Source organism: Rhinopithecus bieti, unplaced genomic scaffold, assembly GCF_001698545.2.
Source record: "Rhinopithecus bieti isolate Rb0 unplaced genomic scaffold, ASM169854v2 scaffold_13689, whole genome shotgun sequence".
Classification (NCBI taxonomy): domain Eukaryota; kingdom Metazoa; phylum Chordata; class Mammalia; order Primates; family Cercopithecidae; genus Rhinopithecus; species Rhinopithecus bieti.
The window spans coordinates 789,461-816,227 of NW_016808044.1; the positions used below are offsets into that span (position 1 = coordinate 789,461).

At 36.5% G+C, this 26,767-nt stretch overlaps 1 long non-coding RNA gene across 3 annotated transcripts; it reads left to right on the top strand.

Annotated features, from left to right (window-relative positions):
- The first annotated feature begins 768 nt into the window (after positions 1-768).
- LOC108537670 (uncharacterized) lies at positions 769-24,371 on the top strand. 3 transcript variants are annotated; one of them, XR_001887894.1, is made up of 4 exons: positions 799-918; positions 22,520-22,560; positions 23,963-24,141; positions 24,239-24,371. It is a non-coding gene; the product is annotated as an uncharacterized LOC108537670 (long non-coding RNA). The 3 variants fall into 3 exon arrangements; XR_001887895.1 differs by having other exon boundaries at positions 769-832; positions 23,963-24,267; XR_001887893.1 differs by having other exon boundaries at positions 23,963-24,267.
- Positions 24,372-26,767: the final 2,396 nt, after the last annotated feature.

The window sequence follows — 26,767 nt, forward strand, 5'->3', positions numbered from 1 at the left end:
CCTCCATGATCCATTTACCTCCCACCAAGCAGTACCTCAAACATTAGGGATTACAATTCAACATGAAATTTGGTGGGAATACAGATCCAAACGATATCAGTTAGAAAACTACAGTTTGCACACTTGTTAACTGTTTCTGTGAATATTTATTTGAACATAACTACATCCATTCACTTATATATTGTCTATATTGTTTTCACAACAATAGCGGAAATGATTGTGACAGAGAACACATGGCCCTTAAGCCTAAATATTTAATATCTTGTCCTTGCTGAGAAATGAGTAAACTTTGTGTATTACATCTCACAAAGAAGAGGTTGTGTGAAAAAACCAAGACCCCAAATAATACATAGGAGCACAATTCCATTATACAAAAGTAGACCAAATTACACAACACTGTATAAAGCTGCATGTATAGATTGAAAACTACAAAAAAAATAGCTCCCAGAAGAGTGGATTACATTTAGGGTAAGGAAAGATGGTGTGTTTAGGAAAAGACTTGTGGGCTATGGTTTGTTAAGGTGTCTTTTGGTAATAGCAATGTTTCATGTCTTGATGTAAGTGGTGGCTATAAGTATGTTTGCTTTATGATTATTACAGTATTATTACTGTACATGTATGTTTTCTGTACTATTATGGAATTTTGTCCCCCTCAAACTCATATGTTTAAGGACTAACTCTCAATGTATTTGGATATAGCGCCTTTAAAGAGGTAATTAAGGTTAAATGACATCATAAAAGGGAATCCCTCATCCAATATGACTGTTGTCCTAATACAAAGAGGAAGAGTCACCAGGGATACGTGTACGCGGAGAAAAGACCATGTGAGAAGGTAGCCATCTATAAGCCAACGAGAGAGGCCTTAGGAGAAATCGATTTAGCTGGCACCTTGATCTTGGACTTCCTTTCTCCCTAACTGTGAGGAAATACATTTCTGTTTTTTAAACTGCCCAGTCTGTGACATTCTGTTATGGCAACCCTAGCAAACTAATGCATGCACATTCTTGTTTATATGTTACATTTCACAATTTTTAAAATGGGGATTTTCTATGAATTTTATACATGTCACAAAAAGAGAGCTGTGTAAGGCCATTTTCTAAATAGTGTTTTTCTAAATAGAGGCATATTTACCCTTATATTTTGAGATCCTTTGCTTGCATGGCCCTAGGAGATATCTTTGAAATTTGTTTATGTGGTCACTTTTTTTTTTTTTTTTTTGCGATGGAGTCTTGCTCTGTTGCCAGGTTGGAGTGCGGTGGCGTGATCTCGGCTCACTGCAGCTTCCGCCTCCTGGGTTCAAACAATTTCCCTGCCTCAGCCTCCCAAGTAGCTGGGACTACAGGCACTCACCACCATGCCCAGCTAATTTTTTTGTGTTTTAGTAGAGATGGGGTTTCACCATGTTGGCCAGGATGGTCTCGATCTACTGACCTCGTGATCCACCTGCCTCGGCCTCCCAAAGTGCTGGGATTACAGGTGTGAGCCACCATGCTTGGCCAGTCACATGTTTTTGTAAAACTTGCAAACCTAATATAACCGTAATCTATTAAGATTGACCTACTTCACACCTTGCCTTGTGTCTGTTGGGCTGTGTTGGAGTGGCAATAGCAGTTGGGGAAACTGACAAGGGACAGTTCTGTGGGGGATACATTTACTTCGGGTTTAGTAGGACACATTTCTTTTGGTTCCCAGTCACTTCTGGGTATATTGTTAGCCATATGGAGCCATAGTTGATATCATGATACAAATGTTGGTATCATTATATAAAAGTGCTCACCAAGGGAGATAAGTGGATAGTGAAAGAGAAACAAGTGTGAAATGTTTGAACTGCAAGCTATTCTGGGGTAATTTTTTTCTAATTGTTACCTACATAAAATTATAAGTGGTGGATTCTGTTATCACAGCACCTAGACAAAAAGTTTTCTCATATCAAGATGTATTCATAAGAAACATACAATTATAAAAGCATCATACTTTTTTCTTTTTGATAACAGTTGTGCAAAATAGAATGTATCAGAATTCTTATTTGTAAGGCTTAAACCACTAGCAGTAATACGAACAGCAACTACATTTGTAAGAGCTTGTATTTGAAAAAATCTTGGTAGAAGGCTTCCAAATTTGGCCACCATTCTAATATTGTATGAGGTGCAACCAATACTGAGTTTTGAAGCAAAAAGAAACTTTTCTTAACTACCAATAATGAAAAGTTTTTTTGTCAATCATGCTAACATAAAAACTGATTATCTTTCTATCTTCTATATAGAGAACATTATTTTAAAATATTTGTCATATGGAAAGACAATGAAATAATATGTAGCAAAAATGCAGAAAAGTCATTAATTATATAGGTGTGTCAGGCTATTATTTGTTGTTATTTTTTCTGAATTATATAATTTTTTAACATTACATAGATTTGTAATTTGTTGTGATTAATTTCTAATTCTAAATAGAAGCTGTTATACCAAATTTGGCATCCATAATGTTTTCTTGTTTGTTTGTTTGTTTTTGTTTGTTTGTTTGTTTGAGATGGAGTCTCGCTCTGCCACCCAGGCTGGATTGCAGTGGTAAGATTTCACCTGACTGCAAGCTCCACCTCCTGGGTTCACGCCATTCTCCTGCCGCAGCCTCCCGAGTAGCTGGGACTACTGGTGCCTGCCACCATGCCCGGCTAATTTTTGTATTTTTAGTAGAGACAGAGTTTCACAGTGTTAACCAGGATGGTCTCGATCTCCTGACCTCGTGATCCTCCCGCCTCGACCTCCCAAAGTGCTGGGATTACAGGCATGAGCCACCACACCTGGCCCCATAATGTTGTTGTTTAGAAAGTCCCCAAAATTGTATAAGCTTCAGGTCCCATAAAACCTGGATCTGCCTTAACCTAAATAATCAGATATTTGACTGATGAATTTTCCTGTTTTCTCTGATAGTTCTATCTTTCCTGTGATAAGATACAATTTTTCTGTAGCTCCATCTTCTCATATTTTTACACAGTAATCCTATTTGTGAAATTACCATTAGTCATTGATTAGCCTTACATTGGTAAATGTTACCCTTCATGTGGAAAGAACTATTTTCTACACATTTAATTTCAAAGATGTGACCTTTAATTACATGTCCCATAACAAAGTAATCCTAAAATCTTAGTAACTTCAGCCTTGTAAGTCTTTGACTTCACACTCTTGTATTTTAAGGGCTTTAATGTCTTCTTACTATTCTCTAGCAAAATAATTTCCTATGTCTCAGATGTTTTTACTGCTACTTTAGTTCACTGCAACTTCAGTCTAATATTTTCAACACTCCTTTAGCTTTTATTTTGGTCTGTTTTCATCTTCTTTCCAAATGCTTTATTTTCCTAATAAACTATATTATTTAATGAACTCAATTCCAAGATTCCAGTTAAAAGCTCAGAAGTCAAAGGAGGAAAAAAAAAACAGTCTCAATTTAGACTTATCAGTCAAACACCACCTAATATACTTTCCTTTGCATGCTTGAAATAGTTTCATGGCAGTTTACAACTACTAGATTTTTTCATTTGAGAGTAACAGAAAATCTTCAACATCATTTAGGAATGAAATTAATCTACCATATACAGATGTTTAATCAAACTGTCAAAAACTTGGCATTTGCATTATTTTATTGTTTTCTAAGTACTTTGTGCCCAGTGCTGTGTTAGATGCTATAGTAGATATTAAAGAGATGATAAGATGGTATTTGCTTTCCAGAGATTATGGCCGAATTAGGATATGCAGTATGCACATATGGAGGCTGGGTGCTGTGGCTCTTGCCTGTAATCCCAGCACTTTGGGAGGCAGAAGTGGGAGGCTTGCTTGAGGCTAGGAGTTTAAGACCAGCCTGGGCAACACAGGGAGACCCTGTCTGTACAAAAAAAAAAAAAAAAAAAAAAAAATTAGCCAGGCATGGTGTGCATGCCCGTAATCCCAGCTACTGGAGAGGCTACGGGAGGAGGATTGCTTGAGCCCAGGAGTTTGAGGCTATAGTGAGCTATGATCAAGCCACTGCATTTCAGCCTGGGTGACAGAGTGAGACCCTGTCTCTAAAATAAAACCAAACAAACAAAGAAGAAAAAGAAGTAACTAAAAATGATATAATCTAATATCAAAGCAAACAGGAAGAAGACAAGTTACTTATGAACTGGAGCTTTATGATAAATAAATTTAGATTAATAAACAGTATTGGAAATGATTTCAGAAATAAATGAGCAAATAATACAATGATTGATATCAAACTTAGCAACAGTATTGACAACTTATTCATCTTTCAAAGTCCAGCTTAAAATGCTGTTATACCCTGAAACTTTCCCAATCTGCCCAGTCAGAATGAATCACTTCACTCTCTGCAGTTTCTTAGCCTCTGTATTGCTCTTGAAGCACTTGCCAAACTCACATATACACAATTCACCATAACAGAGGGCACACTTTTACATTAACTACAGAACTACTGTATGGTGCTTGATTCATCTTTAACTCTTGATCCCATCTATGACCTTGCAGTAATAAACCAAATAATGGATACACTCATATTGTGTAATAAACAGACTCTTTTAGTTGCAAGTGACTGAAATCCAAAATAGAAGTGTAACCAAAAATTAAATGTACTGGCTCATATAACTGAGAAGTCCAAGAGTGGGTTTGGCATTATATATGCCTTGATCAACATGCTCAAACAATAGAATTTGTGTTCTGTCTCTTCTCTCCCTCTTTTAAATATACTTTCCAGTGTACACTCTTCATTAAAATACATATGACTGACTGTTTTGATAGCTCATGAACCCTGTAGAAGTTTTATCTTTCATAGGTCCATAAATCATCTCAGGAATGGATTCTGATTGACTCAGCTGGGATCATAGTTTTGGGAGAATGGGTGGGATATGATGATTGACCAGGTCTGGGTCCTTGTTGCCATTTGTAGCAAGGGGTAGGGTGAAGAGGATGGTTACTAGGATTGAAAAAACCACATGGGTTAAGTAAGGAAAGGACAGCTGGGCTAACCAAAATAAAAAATATCTACTGTGTGTGTGTGTGTCTGCGTGTGTGTGTCTGTCTGTGTGTGTCTGTCTGTGTGTGTGTGTGTCAAAGTCTCACTCTGTTGCCCAAGCTGGACTGCATTGGCGGGATCACAGCTCAATGCAGCCTTGACCTCCTGGGCTCAAGCAATATTCCCACCTCAGTCTCCCAAATAACTAGGACTACAGGTGTGTGGCACCACATCCGGCTAATTTTTGTTAACAGTTTTTTTTTTTTTTTTTTTTTTTGTAGAGAGCAGGTCTCACTATTTTGCCTAGGTTGGTCTCAAAATCCTAGCTTCAAGTGATCCTTCTGCCTTGGCTTGCTAAAGTGCTGGGATTACAGTAATAAACCACCATTCCTGGCTGATGTCTACTCTAGAACGGTAAAAGGGGCTAAATGATTTCCATCACAAATGAATAGTTGAGATGTGTACAGTGCACAACAGGCATGCAATAGTCTCTTAATATTGGGAAGGACCTGTCGAAAATAAAGTGGTGAAACCATTATAATGGTTATAATGTGAACTATGAATTAGAATAGTGGAAATAGAGATATCAAAATTACAATCCAAGTGTGAAGGTTTGAACGACTAGATTGTTCAACGGCCAATGGAAATGGAGAGCTGTCCATGTGAAAAATGTAAAGAAAAGATAAGCAAGATTAAATGACCATGGATTATGTAATAAAAAGGAAAGGATTTCACGTTGAATTTTTTGACTTTGACAGATATTTAGAAAAAGGGGATATGAATATGTTTTGTTTTAAATAAAATATCTTATTTAATTAAGATGGATGATCAGATATCTTAAAATACATATCCTCTGAGCAGCGTGGAAGGTGGAATTTAGCTTGAGTAAAAGATAATGGGTAAAATAATACAGGAGGCATCTTTAGTATTAATTTGATAGTTGAAGCCGTGATATTTTATGAAAGCACTATCTGAAAAAGCCAAGGCGTATGAAACTAACAATTACTGTTGGATTTTTCCTGAGGGAGATCAGTTTCAACAGGGAAGAAGAGAAAGATGCCCACTTGCAAGGGCTCAGGGAGCAAGAAAGACCATAGAAGTTTATGCTTCTTTGCTATGTTTGGCTCTGAAGAGGAAAGCTATGAAGATAACATTTCTGTGGATGTCAGCAAAGTCACATTGAAATTATCTTTTTGTAAGAGACAGTGATTAAAAAGACAGAAGATAAATATCATAACACGAATCCTTAATGGAAGGGAAGATTAAGAATCAGTGCCGAAAGGAAGGCTTATTTTTGCTTGATCTTGCAGGGGAAGATGACAGAGGTGTACTGATTCTCCAGAGGAGATAAAGGAAGATGCTGTGTCTCACCATCTGCTAATACTGTCACTGTTGAGGGAAGACATTAGCTTAAAAGTGTTAGGATTGTGGAGAAATAAGGGGAAATTTCCAAAATTTTAGATGAAAGATACTATTTGATTCTTCTGAAGTTTTGAAGAGTCCCACAGGATGCAAGTGCTACTCTCAAATGTCCTAAATGGAGGTTAAAACAGAGGGCTTTTTTTTTTTTTTTTTTAACAATGAGGAAAGCGCTCAAGGATTTGCTCAGGATTTGGAGCTATGCTCTTCTTGACCATGTACACCCCTCCAATAATCTCTGTATAGAATACAGGGAAGGAGTATGATGATTGTTGCTGTCATATGAGCAGCTAGGTGGCAATTAGTCATATTTAGCTAATTAGGAGCCTAGTTTCTTGAGTCTGAATTCCAGACCACCTCTAAGTAGTCATGTGATTTTAGAGAAGTTTCATAACCTCCGCTGCCTCGGATTTTCCAGATGTAAAATAGTTAATAACGGGAACCTGTGTTAACCAGGTTACATCCTCCTAACCTGATGGCCTTTCATTAGTTTTACTAGGTGAAAGGCTATTACCATTTAAACTACAAACTAAATTTCTCTCAAAGTTAGCTTAGCACAAATCCAGTAATGACCAAGAGCAGTTTGGGGGTTAAAGGCAAGATGAGGGTTGGTTAGATCACATCTCTTTCATTGTCATAATCTTCTCATTGTTATAAGTTTTGCAAAGGTGATTTCATTTCTGGAATGACATATAAATGGAATCACAGCATATAGCTGTTTTATCCTAGATTTTTTTTTTTTTTTTTGCATAACATTGTGTATGTGAGATTTGTCTATACTGAATTACTATTAGGTTGGTGCAAAAGTAGTTGCAGTTTTTGCCATTACTTAAAATTACTTATAAGTAATTTCTTTCACACCAACATATCAACAGTTCATTTTTTATGTATTTTTTACTAATATTTAATTTTATAGATGTATTATAATTTATTTATCCATCTTCTAGTTAATGACAACTTGGATTATTTCCAATTTTGGCAATAAAGCTACTAGAAAAAAATACAGTTTTTCTGTAAATACAGTTGCCCTTCATTTCCATGAGTTCTGAATCCATGAATTCACACAACCACAGACTGAAAATATATTAAAAACTATTTAAAAAATGCAAATACAAAAGCGATAAAGTATAATGACAACATACGTAGCATTTACATTGTATTAGCTATTATAATCTAATCTAGGTAACCAGGTAACATAAGTATTATAATCTAATCATTCGGGTAATCTAGAGATGATTTAAAGTATACAAAAGGATGTGTGTAGGTTATATGTAAACACTAGACCATTTTCTATAAGTTACTTGAGTACCTGTGGATTTTGGCATCTGAGGGGGTCTTGAAACCAATTCCCCATCAATACCAAAGAATAACTACATATGTTTCTATTTCTCTTGAGTAAATTCTAGGAGTGAGATTTCTGGGTCATATGATAAGTAAATCTTTAACTCTATAAGAAATTGCCAAACTGTTTTCCAAAGTATCAATTCTGTATTTCCATTAGTAATGTATGAGAGTCACATATGTGGTGTATCTTTGCAGGCACTTTATTGTCAGTGTCTTTTAATTGAAACCATTCTAATAGGAGTTTAGTTGTAACATACTGTGGCTGCAATTTGCATTTCCCTATTGAATAATGATGTTCAGCATCTTTTCATGAGCTTATTTATCCATTTATCATTTTGGAGGAAGTGCTTGTATAAATCTTTTGCTCATTTTTATTGGGTTATTTGTTTTCTTATTGCTGAGTTGTAAAAGTTCTAAATGTATGTTATGGATACCAGTCCTTTATCAGACATCTGTTTTGCAAATATTTTTCCAGAGTCTGCAACCTTTTTATTTTCTTAACATTATCCTTCAAAGAGCAGACATTTTTAATTTTGATGAAGAACAATTTATCTATTTTTTCTTTTGTAGTTTGTGCTTTCTTGTTTTATTTAAGAAATATTTGTCTCACTCAAGGTTCCAAAGAATTTTTTTTTCTAGAATTTTTATAAATTCAGTTTTTACATACAGGTCTACAATCCATTTTGAGTTAATTTTTTAATGTAATGGTGGGTAAGGGTCAAGGATCACCATTGTGGATATGGATATTCAATTTTTCAATAAGAAAAATCTTTCTCATATAAATTGCCTTGGTATCCTTGTCAATTGACCATATTATGTGTGGGTGTATTTCTAGATTCTTTTCTTTTCTTTTTTCTTTTTTTTTTTGATCTATGTATCTATTACTATGGATGTAACAAATTGTCTTAATAACGGTGGCTTTAAAGTAAGTCAGGTAGCGTGAGTTCTGTAACTTTGTTTTCTGTGTTTTAACTATTCTAGTTCCATGAGATTTCCATGTAAATTTCAGAATCAGTATATTGATTTCTGTAAAACAAAAGCCTGATGGAATTTTAGGATTTCATTGAATCTATAGGTAAAATAAGGGAGAATTGACATAATAACAATATTGAGTCTTCTAATGTTTTAAAAATGAAAATCATCTAGGAAAGGATTGAGCCTTCTAATGCAGGGGTTCCCAGCTCCCGGAACACAGACCAGTACTTGTCCTAACAGAACCAGGCTGCACAGCAGGTGAGCTGTGGGCAAGTAAGCATTACTGTCTCCTGTCAGATCAGCAATGGCATTAGATTCTCACAGGAGTACAAACCCTACTGTGAATTGTGCATGCGAGGGATCTAGGTTGTGTGCTCCTTATGATAATCTAACTAATACCTGATGATCTGAGGTAGAGCAGTTTCATCCAGAAACCATCCCTCCCCACCCACCCCATGGAAAAAACTGTCTTCCGTAAAAGCAGTCCCCGGTGCCAAAAAAGTTGGGGACTGCTGTTCTAATATATGAGCACAGTATGCTTGCTTGATTGCTTGCTTGCTTGCTTGCTTTTTCTTCCTTTTTTTTTTTTTTTTTGAGATGAAGTCTTGCTCTGTCGCGCAGGCTGGAGTGCAGTGGCGTGATCTCGGTTCACTGCAAGCTCCGCCTCCTGGGTTCACGCCATTCTCCTGCCTCAGCCTCCCGAGTAGCTGGGACTACAGGCGCCCACCACCAGGCCCGGCTAATTTTTTGTATTTTTACTAGAGACGGGCTTTCACCATCTTAGCCAGGATGGTCTCCATCTCCTGACCTCGTGATCCGCTCGCCTCAGCCTCCCAAAGTGCTGGGATTACAGGCGTGAGCCACCGTGCCCGGCCGCTTCTTTATTTCTTTAGTCATTTTGTATTTCTCTCATCAATGCTGTACAGTTTTTAAAATCTTGTACATACTGTGTTAGATTTATCCCTATCTCCCATTGTGGTGCTATTGTAAATAATACTTTAAAATTTTCAATTTCTAATTGTTTACTGCAAATATGTAGAAATGTCATTGATTTCTATATATTGCCCTTGTGTTCTGCAACTTCATCAAAGTCAATTATTAGTTCCAGCAGCTTTATTGTAGATCCCCTGTCTTTGTGATTTTCTACAGAGACAATTAGATCTTCTGTGAATAAAGACTATTTCATGTATCTTTTTCAATTATATATGCATTTTTAAAAAATGTATTATATGTCTTCTATTATATGTTGAAAGTAATGATGAGGATGACATTCTTAGCTCATTGCTGATTTCAGGGGAAAGCATTCCATCTGTTACTATTATGTATGGAATGTGTTTATAGATTTTTTCATAGATACCTTTTATAAAGTTGAGAATGTTCCCTTTGATTCCTACTTTGGTTAGGTTTCTTTCATGTTTTGTTTTGTTTTTTTAAACCATGAATAAATGTTAAATTTTGTCAAATGCGCTTTGTGCCTCAACTGAGATTATCATATGGTTTTTTTTTTTTTCTCCATTAGTTTGTTAATATGGTGAATTAAACTTACTGATTTTCACATGGACCCAATCTTTCTTTCCTATGATAAACCCCATTGTATCAGGTTGTATTATTCTTTGAATATATTTCTTAATTTAATTTGCTTTTTTTTTTTTTTTTTTTGAGACAGGATCTCACTCTGTTGCCCAGGCCTCAGTGCAGTGGCACAATCTTGGCTCACTGCAGCTTCTGCCTCCCAGGCCCGAGCAATGATTCCAGCCTCCCAAGTAGCTGGGACTACAGGTATACACCACCCTGCCCAACTAATTTTTTTTTTTATATGGTAGAGGTAGGGGTTCATTGCATTTCCCAGACAGGTCTTGAACTCCTGGGCTCAAGTGATCCACCCACCTTTGCCTCCCAAAGTGCTGGTATTGCAGGTGTGAGCCACTGCGCCCAGCCTAATTTGCTAATTTTTAAAAAGAATTTTTGCCTCAGTGTTTATGAGGGATATCGGTTTATAGCATTGTCAAGTAGATAAATAGTAAAAATCACAAATGTACTTTTAAATTGTATTGTAATGACATAACAACCAAAAAACAAAATTAATGTTAATAATGTAATTTATTTAATATAACTATTACCAATAGTTATATTATATCAACGTAAAATATTGATGAAACATTTTGTATTTCTTTCATACTAAGGCTTTCAAATGTGGCATTTATTTTCTAATTACAGCACATCTTAATTTGGGTTAGCAACATTTCAAGTGCAGAATAGGTACATTTTGCTGTTGGCTACAATATTGCATAATGCAGGTGTGAGGTTTTCTTTTCTTGACAATTTTTATCTCATCTTGGTACCAGGGTAACTTTGGCCTCATAAATGAGTTGGAAAGTACTTCCTCCTTTTATAATTTCTGGAAGAACGTTTGCAGAATTGGACTTATTTCATCTTTAAATGAAGTTTTCCTGTTAAGTATCTGGCCTGAAGTTTTCTTCATTGAAAGATGTTTATGAATTCAATTTCTTCAATAAATATAGGACTTTTCCAGCTGTCCAATTATTTTCTATCGAGCTTTGGTAGGAAATCAGGGAGTTTTTCCATTGCATCTAAGCGTCAAATTTATTGACAAATAGCTGTTCATAATGCTCCCATAATATCCTTTTAATGTCTGTAGAATTTATAGTAATGTCCTTTCTTTTATTTATGACATTGATAATTTCTTTTTTTCTTTTCTTTTTTTAATTAACTTTATTTTTGAGCAGTTTTAAGTTCAGAGCAAAATTTCGAGGAAGGTACGGAGATATCCTATATACACCCTGCCCCCACACATGCATAACTTACTCCCATTATCAATATTTCTCATTAGAGTGGTACATTTACTACAATTAATGAATCTGCACTGACACATCATTATCACCCAAAGATCATAATTTGCACTGGCGTTCATTATTGGTGTTGTATATTGGGTTATTTGGACAAAAATATAATGACATATATCCTCTATTTTAATGTCATACAGAGTTGTTTTGCTACTCAAAAAAACCTCTGTGTTCTGCCATTCATCCCTAGCTCTGAACACCTGGCACTAATCTTTTCATGCTCTTCAAAGTCCTGACTTTTCCCAAATGCCATGTAGTTAAAATCAGACAGTATGTCACCTTTACAGACTGGTTTCTTTCGCTTACTGATAAAGATTGAAGTCTCCTCCAGCCTTTTCATGGCTTCATAGCTCATTTCTTTTTAGTGCTAAGTGTTCCATTGGCTGGATGTACCACAGTTTACTTATCACTCACCTATTAAAGGATATCTTGGTTACTTCCAAGTTTTGCAATTCTGAATAAAGCTACTATAAGGGTCTGCACGAAAGTTTTTGCAAAGACATAAATTTCCCACTCATTTGGGTTAAAATACCAGGAAGCATGAGTGGTGGTAAGTGTAAATTTAGTTTGGTAAGAACAGTTTTTCAAAGTGGCTATACCATTTTGCATTCCCAGCATCAATGATGAGGGCTCCTGTTCCTCCACATCCTTACCAGCATTTGGTGTTGTCAGTGGTCTAAATTTTGGCTATTCTAATAGGTATGCAGTGGTATTTTACTGTTGTTTTAATTTGCATTTCCCTGATGACATACTATGTGGAGCATATTTTCAAATGCTTAATTGTCATATGTGTATTTTTTTTTTTTTTTGAGACAGTCTCATTCTATCACCCAGGCTGGAGTACAGTGGCAAATCTTGGCTCACTGCAACCTCTGCCTCCCGGGTTCAAGCGATTCTCCTGCCTCAGCCTCCTGAGTAGCTGGGATTACCGGTGTGTGCCACCACACCCAGCTAATTTTTGTATGTTTAAGTGGAGATGGGGTTTTGCCATGTTGGCCAGGCTGATCTTGAACTCCTAACTTCGGGTGATCCACCCGTCTTGGCCTCCCAAAGTGCTGGGATTACAGGCGTGAGCCACCATGCCCAGCCTGTATGTGTATCTTCTTTGGTGAGATGTCTATCTGTTAAGTTCCCTGGCCCATTTTTTAGTTGAGTTGTTTTGTATTTTCTTCACTTTTCTTTCTTTCTTTTTTTTTTGAGACAGAGTCTCTCTTGACCGGGATGGAGTGCAGTGGTGCAATGAAGGCTCATTGCAGCCTCGACCTCCCAGGCTCAAGTGATCCTCTCACCTCTGCCTTCTGAGTAACTGAGACCACAGGTGTGTGCCACCACACCCAGTAATTCTGTTGTTGTTGTATCTTTTTGTAGAGATATGATTTTCCTGTGTTGCCCAGGCTGGTCTCAAACTCCTGGGCTCAAGCAATCTGCCTGACTCAGCCTCCCAAAGTGCTGGCATTACAAGCGTGAGCCACTGCACCTGGCCAGCTTGTATTTTCAGTCTCTTGTCAGTGTCTTTCACAGAGCAGAGATTCTTATTTTAATAAAGTCCAGTTTATCATTTTTTTCTTTCATTGATCATGGCTTTTGTGTCATATCTAAAGAGTCATTATATAACCCAACACCATCTAGATTTTCCTCTATGTTATCTTCTGGGAGTTTTATAGTTTTGCATTTTACATTTAGGTGACTCATTTAAGCAAATTTTTGTGAAGGGTGTGAGGTCAGCATCTAGAATCATTTTTTTTTAACCTGTGGATGTGCAGTTGCTCTAGCACCATTCATTGAGAAGACATTGTTTCTATATTGTATTGCTGTTGTTCTTTGGTTAAATATCAGTTGACTATATTCATGCTAATTTATTCCTCAGATATCTATTCTTTTTCATTGATCTATTTGTCTATTCTTTCACCAATACTACACTGTCCTAATACTATAGCTTTATAATAAGTCTTGATATCAGGTAGTGTCATTCTTTCAACTTTGCTCTTCTCTGTGAATATTGTGTTGGTTGTTCTGGGGCTTTCATCTTTCCATATAAACTTTAGAATCAGTTTGTCAATATCCACAAAATAACCTACTGATATTTTGATTGAAACTGCACTGAATCTATACATAAATTTAAGAACAACCAAAATCTTGACAATATTGAGTTTCCCTATCTTTGACTTTTTTATGATCTTAGTAGGCAAGCTTCTAGTTTCTCATCATTAAACATTATGTGAACTGTAGGTTTCTTGTTGATATTCTTTAATAAGTTGAAAGTTTTCCTCTATTTTGAGTTTGATTAGAGTTTTTATCATGAATAAATTGCTAATTTTGTCAAATACTTTTTCTGTGTCTGTGGATATGATTATGTATTCTTTCTTCTTTAACCTGTTAATATGATAGATTATATTAATTGGTTTTCAAATTTTTAACCAGTCTTTCATACCTGAGGTCCTAAGTCCCACCGAGTTATGGTATGTAGTTATTTTTATACATTGTTGGTTTGGATTTACTAATATTTTATTGAGGAGTTTTGCATCTAGGTTCTGGAGAGATATTGGTTATAATCTTCTTTTCTTATAATGTCTTTGGTTTAGGTACAGGGTATTGCTGACCTTCTAGAATAAGGTAGGAAGTCTTTCCTCTGCCTCTGTCTTCTGAAAGACATTGTAGAAAATTGGCATTATTTCTTCTTTAAATGTTTTATAGAATTCCCCAGCAAACTCTTCTAGGCCTGGTGTTTTCTGTTTTCAAAGGTTATTAGATATTAATTCAATTTCTTTAATGGATATAGGACTATTCAGATTATCAACTTCTTCTTGTATGAGTTTTGACAGATTATGTATTTAAGGAATTTGTTCACTTCACCTACATTATCAAATGTGTGGGCACAGAGTTGTTCATAGTATTCCTTTATTGTTCTTTTATTGTCCCTGGATCCGTACTAATGTCTCCCCTTTCATTGTGGTATTAGCGATTGTCACCTCTTTTTTACTTAGCCTAATTAGAAGCTTATTGATTTTATTGATCTTTTCAAAGAACCATCTTTTGGTTTTGTTGATTTTTTCTGTATTGATCTACTGTTTTCAATTTCACTGATTTCCACTGTAATTTTTATTATTTCTTTTCTTCTGCTTACTTTGGAATTAACTTGCTGTTTTTTTTTTTAATGTTTTTCTAAGGCAGAAGCTTAGAAAATTGATTTGAGATCTTTTTTCTTTTCTAATATATGCATTCAATACTAGACATTTCCCTCTAAACACTGCTTTTACTGCATCCCACAAATTTTGATAAATTGTGGTTTTAATTAATTAATTAAAAATCGTTTATAATTTCTTTTGAGATTTCTTCTTTGATCCATGTTTTATTTATAGGTGTGTTCCTCAATCTTAAAATATTTGGGGATTATCCAGCTATATGTTTGCTATTGATTTCATATTTAATTTCATTGCTGTATGAGCAGATATTGTATAATTTCCATTCTTTTAAATTTGTTGTGTTTTATGATCCACCTGTGGTATGTCCTGACAAATATTTCATGTGAGCCTGAGAATAATGTGTATTCTGCTGTTGCTGGAAGAAGTAGACTACTACAGATGTCCACTGTATCCAGTTGATTGATGGTGGTATTGAGTTCAACTCTGTTCTTACTGATTTTCTGCCTGCTGGGTCTGTCCATTTGTGAAAAGAGAGTTGAAGTTTCTGGCCATAATAATGCATTCATCTATTTATCCTTCCACTTCTATGAGTTTTTGCTTCATGTGTTTTGATGCTGTGTTGTTAGACATGCACACACATTAACGATTCTTATGTCTTCTTGGAGAATTCACCCTTTATCATTATGTAATGCCCCTCTTTATCCCCACAACTTTACTTGCTTTGAAGTCAGCTATATCTAAAATTAATATAACTGCTTCTACTTTCTTTCAATTAGTGTTAGCATGATATATCTTTCTCCATATATTTACCTTTAATCTATAGGTCTTTATGTGTAAAGTGGGTTTTTTGTAGACAACATAGAGTTGTATTTTGATCTGCTCTAATAATTTCTATCTTTGAATTCATGCATTTAGACCATTGACACTCAAAGTTCTTGATGTAGGTGGATTAATATCTACCACATTTATTACTGTTTTGTATTTTGCTGATCTTTTTTGCTTATTTTTTCCCACTCATCCACTCTTTTTCTGCCTTCTGTGATTTTACATTGTGTATTTTATATGATTTTATATTATTTCATTTTCTCTCTTTTATGCTTCTTTTTTCACTTTTTTTTAGTGGTTGCCCTAGAGTTTCCAATATACATTTAATAATCCAAATTAACTTTTAAATAATACTTTGCCATTTCACAAGTAGTGTTAATACTTTATAAAAATAATCCTAATTCCCCCCTTCTGAACCTTGTGTCATTGCTAGCATTCATTTCAATATATATATTAAACTGAATTATATATATATTATATATACACACACATACATACACACATAAGCATATGTAATTGAATACATTATCATCATTATGATTTTGAACAAATTATTATCTGTTAGATCTATAAAGAATAAGAAAAAAGTTTGTATTTTACCTTCACTTATTTTCTTCAGTGTTTTCCTTTCCTTATATAGATCTGAATTTCAAACCTATATCATTGCCCTTCTCTCTCAAAAAAGTTCTTTTCACATATCCTGCAAGATAGGTCTACTGGCGATAAAGTCCCTTGATTTTTGTTTGTTTGCTTGTTTGTTTGAGAAAGTCTTTATTTCTCTTTCGCTTTTGAAGGATCATTTTATAGGGTACAGAACTGTACATTGGTGGGGTTTTTTTTTCTTTCAACACTTTAAATACTTCCTTCCATTCTCTTCTTGTTTGCATGGATTTTGAGAAGCTAAATGTAATTATTATCTTTGCTCTAGTATAGGTAAGGTGTTTCTTTTCTCTGGCTGCTTTCATAATTCTTTCTTTATCTATGATTTTCTGTAGTTTGAATATGATATGCTGAGGTGTAGAGATCTCTGTTGTGTAATTTTAGGGGGGAATTTACCCTATTTTTCTTTTCTGAGTTTTCTCAATATGTGGTTTGGTATCCAAATTAATTTGGGGAAAATCTCCATCATGATCGTCTAAACATATCTTCTGATCCATTCTCTCTTTTTTCTTCTGATACTCCCATATGTAGTTGCCCCACCGTTCTTGGATATTCTGTCCTATTATTTCCAGTCTTTTGTTCTTTTTGCTTTTTAGTTTCGGAGGTTTCTATGGAAATGTCCTAAAACTCAGAGATTTTATTCTCAGCCATGTCCAGTCTACAAATAAGTCTGTCAAATGCATTCTTCATTTCTGTGACAGTGATTCTGATCTCTAGCATTTCTTTTTGGTTCTTTCTTAGAATTTCATGTCTCTACTTGCATTGTCCATCATTTCCTATAAACTATCCATTAAAGCCTCTAGTATATTTGCCATTGTTGTTTTAAATTCTGTCTGATCATTGCAGCATCTCTGTGATATCAGAGTCTGCTTTTGATGCTCATTTTGCCTCTTCAAACTGTGTTGTTTGCCTTTTAGTATGCTATTTAATTATTTCTTGACAGCAACAAATAAAAGGAACTTCTGTAGCTAGGCCTTTAGTAATGTGGAGGTGTGGTGTGTGGGAGGGGAAACATCCAATAGTCCTATGATTGGGTCTCAGTCTTCTAATGAGCCTCAGTCAGACTGTGAACTCCACACATGCTTCTGCATCCCCCTCCCGCCTCATTGTCTTAGCTGGAGGGGTCTAGACTTGGCCTTTTCCTTTCTCCAGCTCAGTAAGGCTTTGATAATATCCCAGTGAGTGAGGTTCTGGTAAAATAGTTTCTCCTGAGGACAGATTTTGCTAAGAAGATTATAATTCTCTGGGCTATTTCAAAAATGGTTTATTTTCCCCTTTCCATTAAGGAAGCATAAGGGATTTTTTCTATGCCATTTATTATGAGAACAGGCTGAACTCCTGAAGATAAAACTCACAAGAGTGTGGAAGCTCCCATATAGTCATATGATATGGTTTGAATGTTTGTCTCCTGAAAATCTCGTGTTAAAATGTGACCTCCAGTGTTGGAGGTGGGGCCTGGTGGGACGTGTCTGGGTCATGGGGGCAGATTCTTCATGAATGGCATGGTGCCCTCCCTGTGGTAATGAGTCCATGTGAGAGCTGATTATTTAAAAGAGCCTAGGACTTTTCCCTTCTCTCTTTTGCTCCCTCTCTCACCTGCCATGTGACATGTTGGCTCCCCTTTTGCCTTCCGCCATGATTGCAAGCTTCCTTAAGACTCTCACTAGAAGCAGAGGCTGGCATTACACTTCTTGTACAGCCTGCAGAACTGCAAGCCAATTAAATCTTTTGCCTTTATAAATTACCCAGTCTCAGGTATTCCTTTATAGCAATGCAAAAGTGCCTAAGACACTGAGCCTCCCTGGAGTTTTTAATTCTCAGAGCTGTCCACAGTGAGCCTCCAGCAGGTCATCAATTATAGTTCAGGTTTTCCTACCCTGGCACTGGTTCCCATGGAGGGTTCTGCTTGTGAGTTTCTGCCCCAGCAAGTCATAATTCTATGTATTCACCTGTCTCTCTAATTTTGGGGTCCATAATTTATCTTGTGATATCACTTATCTTACAGATCTAAAAAAAGTTGTTTTTTCAGTGTGTTCAGCTTTTTACTTATTGTTAGGATAGAGTGACAACTTCCAAGCTTCTCTGATGCCGTACCAGCAACTAGATAGCTTCTCCAGTTTTTATTTTTGATATGTATACCCAAATGTTTACCGATCGTACTCCTCTTTTCAAAGACCCAAATTTGGTTTCCTTGTTTCCCTCTTATTGTTTTTCTGTTCTCAATTTTATTGATTTCTGCCATTATCCTTATCATTTCCTTCCTTCTGCTTGCTTTGTTCTTAATTTGAACCTTTCTCCTTTCCCACCTTCCAGTTTCTTATGGTAGGTGCTTTAATCATTGATTTGAAAGCTTCCTTCCTTTCTGATATAAACGTGTAAAGCTTTAAGTTTCCCTCAAAGCACGGCTTTAGTTGTATTCCACAGGTTTTTTTTCTCCATATATTTTTAAGTTCTTTTGTTAGGTTGGAACCACATAGAATTGGTACGTCCTCTCTGTGAATTGAACTTTTTATCAATCAGTTACTCATGAAATAAAATACATTATGTACTGACAATAAAACTGATTTACTTCAGGGACTATTTTTCATACATGACTTAGTGAATGAGTTTATTATTTATGAAAGCAATTTTTTTTAAGTTGCTGAAATTTTAGTTTACTTATATTTAGTTGTATATATTTAAGATACATACAACTTTATTTTAACAGAAATAAATGTCAAAATTGAAACTTACGAAACAGATATGAGAAATATACCAGTTATATTTTCAGTATACACCTTTGTGTCCCATAGCCCCTTGAGCATATCTCAATTATGAATTCTATATTTGCTTGTTCTTTTTTTTTTTTTTTTTCCGACGGAGTCTCACTCTTTCGCCCAGGCTGGAGTGCAGCGGTGCGATCTCAGCTCACTGCAAGCTCTGCCTTCCGGGTTCACACCATTCTCCTGACTCAGCCTCTCGAGTAGCTGAGACTACAGGCGCCCGCCACCACGCCTGGCTAATTTTTTGTATTTTCACTAGAGATGGGGTTTCACCATCTTAGCCAGGATGGTCTCCATCTCCTGACCTCGTGATCCACCGGCCTCGGCCTCCCAAAGTGCTGTGGTTACTGGCGTGAGCCACTGCGCCTGGCCTCTCTTGTCTTCTTATATACATACCCGGGACAAAAACTGCCTCTTAATCTCTGATGCTCAGCCCAATAACTGATTCAGAGAAGGTATTTAATAAAGTATAACTACATAAATGCATAATTAATTACTCAGGCTTTCCTCATTTTGCAGAAGACTCTATTTTAAATACTGAGCTCTCCTAAGATCTTTCTTTGAGTTTCATGTTATGATGTACCAATCACCCCATTCTGCCATTGTTTCAGCATTGAAAGTCTTGCCTCTCGGGTACAGTGGCTCATGCCTGTAATCCCAGACTTTGGGAGGCTGACGTGGGTGGATCACTTGAGGCCAGGAGTTTGAGACCAGCCTGGCCAATTCTGTCTCTACTAAAAATGCAAAAATTAGTCAGGCGTTGTGGCGGACACCTGTAGACCCAGCTACGTAGGAGGCTGAAGCAAGAAAATCGCGTGAACCCAGGAGGCAGAGATTGCAGCGAGCCGAGTTGTGCCACTGTACTCCCGCCTGGGTGATAGAGTGAGACTCTGTCTCAAAAGAAAAAAGTCTTGCCTCTCAGGAATGTAGCCCCTCAGTCCTGGGAAAACTGGGATGGTTAGTCACCTTATAGCTTCTCGGAGTGAATCTGAATGCTTAAAATGAGAACAAAATAGTGTGACTTGAAATTATACTTTTAAAGTTGTAAGGCTGATGTCAGTTGGAATTAGTCAAATGAGTATAATTAAATCACGAAGTTCATTAACATGATTTTTAAGCTGGGCACAGAGGTATTTAAAACTTACAATTTGAATCAATAATGATTATACATTTCATTTTATTTTCCTGTGGAAATGTGTCCTTCCTTTGTAAAAATAAAATAGCTTTTCAAGACTTGTTTTGGTTGACTCTCGATTCACAGGAGGTCAAGAAGGCAAAATTGAATTTTAAAATGCTGTTTCTCCTTGGCGTTACAGCTAACCAGATAAAAAGTAGAGCACTGACTTCAGAAGCCAGCTGGGTGTCTGAACAGTGCCACACAGCATGTACTTGACAGAGTTACCTCCATTTTGTGTGAACCATTTCTAAGGAAAAAAAAGTAGGCTTAATTTCATTGGAGCGAACTGATAGAATAAGCTAACGGGTGTTTTTTTTTTTTTTCTTTTTTTGACAGTGATTATTCATAACCTCACTTTCCCTCTATAAACCCCAATTTCAATACCTTCCTCTGTTTTTCAGCAAAGTGTTTTTTAATATTGCAACAGGATATTATGCAAATATAAATCACACTGGATTGGACGATTTCCTTAGTAGCAAAGCAATGTTCTTGCTGGGATGATAAGTGTGAATGTCTCTAATTATCCTTTACTACACAGCAGTCTGAGAAAAAAATCAGGCTACAAATAGAAAAATCAGCTAGACTGCATATGTTGAAAAATAAATTGTTAATTCATAAAGAACAAAGCAGTTAATTACTTTATGGGACAAACTTTATTGGTCTTTTCCAATTTCAGATGTATATGTATGTGATGTAATTATCTGTATCTTTCACAGAGCTTATAGTTTCCAACAAAATAATGATTCTTGCATAATTAAGAAACAATGCTGAGATATAAAAGTCAGCCAGACACAGTGGCTCATGCCTATAATCCCAGCACTTTGGGAGGTCGAGGTGGGCAGATCACCTGAGGTCAGAAGTTCAAGACTAGCCTGGCCAACATGACGAAACCCCATCTCTACTAAAAATACAAAAAATCATTCGGTCGTGGTGGTGCGTGCCTGTAGTCCCAGCTACTCAGGAGGCTGAGGCACAAGAATTGTTGAACCTGGGAAGCAGAGGTTGCAGTGAGCCAAGATTGCGCCACTGCACTCCAGCCTTGGAGACAAAGTGAGACTCGGTCTCAAAAAAAAAAAGTCATAAGTCAATACCATAGATGAGGCACGGAGATGAACACCAATGCAGGATGACTGTAAATGTCATCTGTTTATTCTGCTTCTTTCTATTTTTAAATAAAAAGATGGAAGGTCAGATGTAATTCTTAGTTTCAAAATTCGTAAAGAGATAATTGAAATGTACCTATTAGATCCTTATATCTTCATGGCTCTGTCAGTTCAAGAAAATGTTTTGGCAGCCAAGACAAAATAAGGGATGGGTAAAACTATATGATATGCTCAGGTGTATTGTCCAACCTTCCACTGCAGTACGTATTTTGTTCTTTTTTCTAAGTACGAATAAGGAGATTTTGCTGACTTTTCAGAAGTAACCAAAGACATTTATTTGTTCCTAAAATCATTAACAATAATAGTTAACATAGATCGAGTGCTTACTATATGCCAAGCTAATCATGTGTAGGAGGGACTTAGTATTATTTTACCAATTTTAGAAATTTAAACAACAAACAAAGAAACCCTCAGACCTCACTTAACTTGATTGTTCAGAGATTCACAGCTGGTAAATGGAAAAACCAGCTTTGAAGCTCCTGGTGCCTGAACAAAGCCAGTGTTCTGTACCGAAGCCTCTCTACTAGGAAGGACTTCATATGCATCTATAGGAAGCTCTGTGTCCACATTTTATGCTGACACAGGTCCTGAGACTGGTATAAGATTGGGATATTCTTTTGGTTTGTGAGCAGATTTATAATGTGTGTATTTTTCAAAAAAAGTCTTAACATTATCTCCAACTATCTCATATTAAATTATGGTGTCTCACACATGAGATAAATTTGTAACAGATTTCTCACTCATGCATAATTAACCAGCCCTTCACAAAACATTTATAGGTAGTTTAGTATAGAAAGAAAGACTTTAGGATCATTACCATCTGTAACTTAGATGGCTGAAGACAACCATTTGTCATTGACACCTAATACATCCTATCCTATAGGTCATGAAATGTCCTACTTATTTTCTATCCAATCTCACTTGATAACTGCTCTGGTTCTTCCCACAACTTATTCTCTTACATGCACTGTTGCTTCTTATAGATTTATTTATAGACACATAACATCCTTTCAGTCATTTCAGTTAAGTAGTCTCTATAAAAAATAAGTTGTGCTGAATTGCTTCAATAAACCTTAGCTACCTTGTGATAGAGAGACCTTTGGCTTCATAAGCTGGTCAAATTAATGACTTTAAAAAATCATTTGAGTATGTGCTACATTCTAAGATGCTCTATTCTCTAAATCCTTTCTAGGATGATCGGAAGAAATCCAAGGTAGAATTGTACATCTGAAGGTAAGACTTGAGGTTTAGTCTGTAAATTATTTAATTTGTACCTCAGTGTTTTTGTTTTTTAACTCTTACTCTAAACAGTGTCTGTTTATTTGTTTTGGTTTGTTTCCCTTTTTAAAAAAAATTTCTGGTTAAACCTAGAGTAAAATAAACATCCAAGCAAACATCAGAGGTAGTGTGGGAGAAAAAAAAGTCCAATAAATGCATTCACTCTAATAGAAAGAAGAAAGTCAGACACAAAACAAGAAATGACTGAGCAAGGTTACACTGTATAGTTCGCTTTCTTCAATATGTAGCCATTAGCCAGATGTGGCTACTGAGCGTTTGAATTATGGGTTATTTATTTATTTATTTTTAAATTTTATTTAAAGTCTTTCTCTGTCACCCATGCTGGAATGTAGTGGTGCAATCTTAGCTCACTGCAACACCTGCTTCCTGGGTTCAAGCAATTCTCCTGCCTCAGCCTCCCGAGTAGCTGGGACTACAGGCGTGCACCACTTCGCCCAGCTTATTTTCGTATTTTAGTAGAGACAGGGTTTCACCATGTTGGCCAGGCTGGTCTTGAACTCCCAAACTCAGGTGATCTGCCTGCCTCGGCCTACCAAAGTGCTGGGATTACAGGCATGAACCACCACGCCTGGCCGAATTATGGGTAATTTAAATTGCTATGACATTGGGTTTTGAAGACTTATTATAGAAGAAAAAATGTTAATTATCTCATTAACAAATAACAGTAATTATTTACATTGATTTCACATTGAAAATATTTGGATAATTTTGTTGAACATGTTTGAAGACCTCTTAAATATGTCTACTAGAAAACATTATAGCACATAGATGGCCAACATTATATTTCTGTCGAACGATGCTGATGTAAAGCAAGAGAAAAGAGATTTTTCAGCCTTCATGATCAAAGAAAGCTTAACAGAGGAAATGCTGGAGAAGGATACTGTATAAGATGCCTGTGATACAGGAAGGAAAACCTCACTTTTGAGGACCCCTCACTGACTTGGAGAAACATACCCAAGCCAGTGTTTATATTTGGCTCTCTCTCATGGTCCACCCTTGTTTTACAATAGTGATACAATTGTTATTAAAGCTGAGCAAAGAGATTGGTAAAGAAATAAAGGACAGGACAGAATCTTGGTAACAGCAATGATAGGAAATACATAAAGCAAGTGTGTTCACTGTGTAACACATTTTACATACTATAATGGAGTATGTATTTGTTCATAAGACTTCATTCTCTCTCCAGGCTTGCCATGGTTTCCCAGGGGACACTGTATGCTTCCCTATTCCACTGACTTTAGGCTTGGCCATGCGAACAGCTTGACCAATGTGATGTGTACCAGTTCTGAGTGGCAGTTTTGAAAGACATGACCTATTTCTTCTTGCCCTTTTGTAGTCCTGTCATCCTGAGATGAACAGATTCCTCCTGCTCATCCCGAGATGAACAGATTCCGGATAATTGCTGCTACTTCAGCTTAAATCTGGAATAACTGGATTCTGAATTGGATTGGACACATGGAACAGATCTGAACCAAAGCCAACCCAGCCTCATTGAGCCAGAACCTACCTGTGAATGTGAGCAGAAGAGAAATGTTTGAGAGATGCTCATTATGCAGCATTATTTCAACAAAACCTGACTAATACACATATACAATATAATTTATCTTCACAGCAATTTGATGAAGAAGGTACTGCTAGCCCCATTTCAAACAAGGAAAATGAGGTACAGAGAGATTAAAATACTCAAGTCACACAGCTGATAAACGGTGGGAACCTGATTGGAACTCAAGAGATTCCGACTCCAAATCTAGATAATAATGACTCTGAAATGAAACTGTAATTGTCCAGTGGGTTCATCTTGCCCACTTGCCTAAACAGAACTGATTTCTCAAGACAGGGGAATTGCAATAAAGAAAGAGTAATTCACGCAGAGTTGTCTGTGTGGGAGACCGGAGTTTTATTGATTACTCAAATCAGTCTCCCTGAGCATTCTGGGATCAGAATTTTTAAGAATGACTTGGTAGGTGGGAAAACCAGTGAGCCCGGAGTGCTGATTGGTTAAGTAGGAGATGAAATCATGGTAAGTTGAAGCTGTTCTCTTGTGCTGAGTCAGTTCCTTGGTGGGGGCCACAAGATCATGAGCCAGTTTATCGATCTGGGTGATGCCAGCTGAACCATCAAGTACAGGGTCTGCACTGATCTTAGGAGCAGTTTAGGGAGGGTCAGAATCTTGTAGCCTCCAGCTGCATGACTCCTAAACCATAATTTCTACTCTTGTGCCTAATTTGTTAGTCCTACAAAAGCAGTCTAGTCCCCAGGCAAGAAGAGGGTTTGTTTTGGGAAACGGCTGTTATCGTCTTTGTTTTAAACTATGAACTAAATTCCTCCCAAAGTTAGCTCAGCCTATGCCCAGGAATGAACAATGACAGTTTGGAGGTTAGAAGCAAGATGGAGTCGGTTAGGCCAGCTCATTTATAATTATGTAATGGCAGTTTCAAAACTTACTTTTATTTTACATATAATGAACATAATTTCTGTATTATACTGTAGAATATTTACTTGGGATTTGCATGTTTGCTTTGTTCTGATAGTTATGGATTCTACTCAACCAAGGTGTAAATTTCTTGAAAGTTGGGTCCTAGCCTGATGCTGCTTTGCATTCACTGCAGTATGGAGCCTAGCACTTACTTTGTGTGCTGTTGACTTGCAGAAAAGGTTTGAAGATTGACAGATTGATGTGATGACTTTTTATCTTGTATTCACTATTCATATAACATAACAGACTTCGTGATCACCAAACAAATTAGTCTTTGTGTTTATGATTAAGGGCTTAGTCTGAATAAGAATAGCTCTCCTAGCCCTGAGCAAGAGATCTTAGTTGATGACTTTGGTTCAGGACTCCTGATTCATTCATGGCTTATACTCCCTGCTGTCCTCTGGAGGGTCTGAGGGTCACTGCATTTTGTGCTTTTGTGTAAGAAACAGCAAAAAGCATGCAAAGGCACAGCAACAGAGCTGTATTTTAAAGAAACACAAATCCAGAATCCACTTATTTTAAAATTCCAAACAAATGAGCAGTAAATAATGTGAAGAAAATGGGGCTTTCCAAAATATAACACCATGGTTCCCTGTAGCCTTTGCCTCTAAGATATCAAAACCTTTGAAGCAAATAATTATTTCAGATGTTAGCACAGTTTTCCTCTTAAAATTATGGAATTCCCCATTCAAAATTTGCCAACATTGAAGAAACAGGTTAACTATCTATAGTTCAAAGAAAATTATATTCTGGTAATTTTTTCTTTATTATTTTTAAAATTTTGGCAAGCTGTGTAGGTATTATACCTTCACTGGTATTATTTATTTGTCAAGTTACCACTCAGTGTCCTGCATTTCAGCCTGAAGGATCTTTGTAGCATTTTTATAGGGCAGGTCCATTAGCTATAAACACCCTTAGCTTTTATTTATCTAGGAAAGACTAAATTCCTCCTTCCTCCTTGAAGGACAGTTTTACTGGATAAAGAATTCTTGATTGAAGTTTCTGTTGGTTTTTTTGTTTGTTTGTTTTGTTGTCCTTTCAGCACTTTAAGTATTCCATGTCTGTCCTTCATGATGAGAAATCAACTGCTAATCTTAGTGAGCAAGTAATGTTTGCATTGACACACTTCAGACAGCCTGTCTTGTTAAAAATGTGTTAAGGTGAAAATGAAGGAGACAGATAAAAGGATTTACTGATAGAGAAACCAGTGTTTCATTGGATCATAGAATCTCTAGGCTAAAAGGAACATGAAAGGTCATTTGTCCAACTGTAAACACATTGGACCAATCTGCTTCAACTGTTACGTAACAAAGTTATGAGTTGTTTTTCAGTTGCCATGGACCCCTAGGTTGAAGACCATATAAGCTGAGCATGCCCCAGTGAACCATGCATGCAACCATGAGTAGAACTTAAGTACTTGAACCAAGAAGCAGGGGCTAAATTAAGAAGCAGAGACCACATGGCAGGATCCAGGATTCAATCAGATTGAGCCCTGGTGTCACCCCATGGCAGGATGCAGTCAGATCATGACTCGTAGCATCACCTCATTGCAAGATTCAATCAGATCACATCTCATTACTCTGTGCTTATAAAATGCAACCTAGCCCCAGCTCTGGGAGAGAAATTTGAGCATTTCCTCCTGTTTCCTTGTGAGTCGACTCACAG